Source organism: Trachypithecus francoisi, unplaced genomic scaffold (assembly GCF_009764315.1).
Source record: "Trachypithecus francoisi isolate TF-2019V2 unplaced genomic scaffold, Tfra_2.0 Lachesis_group0, whole genome shotgun sequence".
Lineage (NCBI taxonomy): Eukaryota > Metazoa > Chordata > Mammalia > Primates > Cercopithecidae > Trachypithecus > Trachypithecus francoisi.
The window spans coordinates 25,852,230-25,856,283 of NW_022681453.1; positions in this window are offsets into that span (position 1 = coordinate 25,852,230).

Genomic DNA, 4,054 nt, shown 5'->3' on the forward strand with positions numbered 1-4,054 from the left:
TAGAAGCCACCTAAATGTCAAACAATAGAGAACTGAACTGAAAAAATCGTATATCACGGGCTGGGCACAGTGGCTCATGCCTGTAATCTCAGCCTTTTGGGAGGCTAAGGTAGGCGGATTGCTTGAGCCCAGGAGTTCAAGACCAACTTGGTTAACATTTCTCTACAAAAATTCAAAAAAATTAGCCTGGTATGGTGGCGTGCGCCTGTAGTTCCAGCTACTTGGGAGGCTGAGACGGGAGGATAGCTTGAGCTTAGGAGGTCAAGACTGCAGTGACCCCTGATCATGCCACTGCACATCATCCTGGGCAACAGAATGAGACCAGTTTTCAAAAATAATAGGGCCAGGTGTGGTGGCTGAGGCCTGTAATCCCAGCACTTTGGGAGGCCGAGGCGGGTGAATCACCTGAGGTCAGGAGTTCAGACCAGCCTGACCAACATAGAGAAACCCTGTCTCTACTAAAAATACAAAAGAATTAGCCGGGCATGGTGGCACATGCCTGTAACCCCAGCTACTCGGGAGGCTGAGGCAGGAGAATCACTTGAACCTGGGAGGCAGAGGTTGTAGTAAGCCAAGATCGCACCGTTGCACTCCAGCCTTGGCAACAAGAACAAAACTCGGTCCCAAAAAATAAATAAATAAAATAATAATAATAATAATATAGGCCAGGCGCAGTGGCTCATGCCTGTAATCCCAGCACTTTGGGAGGCCGAGGCGGGTGGATCATCTGAGGTCAGGAGTTCGAGATCAGGCTGACCAACATGGAGAAACTCCGTCTCTACTAAAAGTACAAAATTAGCCGGGCGTGGTGGCTCATGCCTGTAATCCCAGCTACTCGGGAGGCTGAGTCAGGAGAATCGCTTGAACCTGGGAGGTGGAGGTTGCGGTAAGCCGAGATCACGCCATTGCACTCAAGCCTGGGCAACAAGAGGGAAACTCTGTCTCAGTAATAATAATAATACATTAATTCCTTTGAACTGGAGCTGCAAAGTAAAAGAAAAAATAAAACTATAAAAATATTTTTAAAATTCGTAAGTTTCAAATTATGTACCATTCTGAGTAGCATAATGAAATCCCAGGGTGGTCCATCTTGCCTTATAATGTAGAATCAGCAGGAACCCTGAGCTTGTTTTCCTGCAACTAGACAGTCCCATCTGGGAGTGATGGAAGACAGTGATGGACATCAGGCATTAGATTCTCCTAAGGAGCAGGCAGCCTAGATCCCTTGCATGCGCAGTTCATGATAGGGTTCGCATTCCTATGAGAATCTAATGCCGCTGCTAATCTGACAGGAGGAGGAGCTCATGAGGTAATGCCAGTGATGGGGAGCGGCTGTAAATACAGATGAAGTTCGCTCACTGCCTGCCACTCACCTCCTGCTGTGTGGCCTAGTTCCTAAGAGGCCATGGAGTCAGGTACCAGTCCCTTGCCCAGGGGATTGGGGACCCCTGGTATATGCAACTCTACTGTTAGTCACTTAGTAGTTGTCTGCGTTACCAGATTGACTATTAACAGTATTGCAGTGCTTGTGTTCAAGTGACCCTTATTTTACTTGAAAATAAATGGCCTCAAAGTGCAAGAGCAGTGATGCTGGCAATTAGGATATACCAAAGAGAAGCCATAAAGTGTTTCTTTTAAGTGAAAAGGTAAAAGTTCTTTTTTTTTTTTTTTTTTTTTGAGACAGGCTGGAGTGCAGTGGTGCTGTCATGGCTCACTGCAGCCTCCCAAGTTCAAGCGATCCTCCCAGCTCAGCCTACCAAGTATCTGGGACTGCAAGCATAGGCCACCATACCCAGTTAATGCTTGTATTTTTTTGTAGAGACAAGGTCTCCCCATGTTGCCCCAACTGGTCTCGAACTCCTGGTCTCAAGTAATCTTCCTGCCTTGGCCTCCCAAAGTGGTGAGATTACAGGCGTGAGCCACAGTGCCTGGCCAAAAGTTCTTGATTTAATAAGCAAAGAAAAAACTCATATGCTGAGGTTGCTAAGATCTACAATAAGAACAAATCTATCTGTGAAATTGTGAACAGTATTGTTATACTTGTTATATTCATTATCAGTTATTAACCTATTACTGTGCCTAATTTATAAGCTAAACTTTATCATTATTATGTATTATATATAGGGAAAAACTTAGTGTATATATGGTTTGGTACTACCTGCAGCTTTAAGCATCCACTGGGGGGTCTTGGAACATATTCCCTATAGAAAAGGGGAAACTACTGTATCTATTCTATGCCTGTATAACCATTGTATTTTGGAAGCACATAATTATCTGATTCAGAAGTTCATAGCTGGAGAGGAATTTTGTCTTAGGTTGACTCTGCCTCAAGTGTCACTCATATCTGATTTAGATGGTATTTAGATAAGGGTTTCAACTTTAGGTAGAGTTGATGGTGGAACAAGATAAGACTTTTTGAGTTATTGGGATGAAATGGATGTTTTTTTTGGAGACGGAGTCTCGCTCTGTAGCCCAGGCTGGAGTGCAGTGGTGTGATCTCTGCTCAAGGCAACCTCTGCCTCCTGGGTTCAAGCAATTCTCCTGCCTCAGCCTCCTGAGTAGCTAGGATTACAGGCGCGCACCACCTTGCCTGGCTAGTTTTTTGTATTTTTAGTTTCACTGTGTTAGCCAGGATAGTCTCCATCTCCTAACCTTCGTGATCCACCCGCTTCGGCCTCCCAAAGTGCTGAGATTACAGGTGTGAGCCACCGTGCCCAGCCTGGAATACCTGGTTATATTCTTTAAGAAGCAAGCAGAAAAATAAATAAATAAAGCAAGTACTTGTTGCCCTTTTGGAGTTTTCCTTTTTTTTTTTTTTCGAGACAAGGTCTGACTTGTTGCTCAGACTGGAATGCAATGGTACTATCTCAGCTCACTGCAGTTTCTGCTCTGCGGGTTCAATTGATCTACCTTAGCCTCCCGAGTAGCTGGCACTCTGGATATGCAACATGACACCCAGCTGATTTTTGTATTTTTGTAGAGATGGGGTTTTACCATGTTGCCCGTGTTGGTCTTGAACCCCTGGGCTCAACAGGTCTGCCCGCCTTGGGCTGCCAAAGTGCTGGAAATAGAAGCATGAGCCACCTCGCCCGTCCTTGCTGCCCTCTTACCCCTTTGCTTCCTCCTACTGCATCCTGGGCATGAAGGCCAAAATTTCAGCAGCCATTTTGGGACTGTAAAGAAAATATCAAAAGAGTCGCATCCATAAGGTGCCAAACCAATGCCAGCAACAGTCTGCCTCTGAACCTCTCCTTACATGAGAAAAACTAACCTATCTGTTTAAGGCACTGTTAGTTAGATCTGTCACTGGCAGCCAAATGCAATTTGTAACTGACATGAGTCAGCTTTTTCATTAGAACTTTCGCCATGTGCAAAACTACATCAGAAAGTTCAAATAGTACATAGAAGTTAGAAACAAATTTGTGTTTAAAGTTGACTTCTTAATTACTTTTATATAAAAACAGACTTGAAAATAGGTTTGTTCTTTTGAAGAAAGACTAGCAGTACTCAGCATTCACTTTGTTCAAATTCGCTGAGTATTCCAAATAACTTTGATGTGGGAAGAGAAGAGGAACCTTACTTGACTTTTGGTGATTGACACTTAATATGTAATGTTGGATTTTTTATTTAGCAGGGAGAGTTGGTGAAGTTAATAATATACTATTTTTGGAAGATAAGTATGGAAAGGGCTTGAAAATCTTATGCTTGGGCACTTTGGACTTCTTTTTAAACTTGCTCTTTGGAGTAAATCAGAGGGAAACAGAAAAGTCTGCTATTCCTGAATTAAAGGCTTTTGAATTATCTGGGAAATGGTTAAAATGCAAATTCTCATGTGTCATCCCAGAACCACAACTTAAGAAACAGTAAAAAAAAAAAAAAAAAAAAAATAGACTGCTCAGTTGACCAGGTGCCCATCAATTTCTTTTTCTTTTTCTTTCTTTTTTTTCTTGAGAGACAGAGTCTTGCTCTGTTGCTCTGTCACCCAGACTATAGCACAGTGGTGTGATCACAGCTTACTGCAGCCTCAACATCCTGGCTCAAGCAGTCCTCCCAC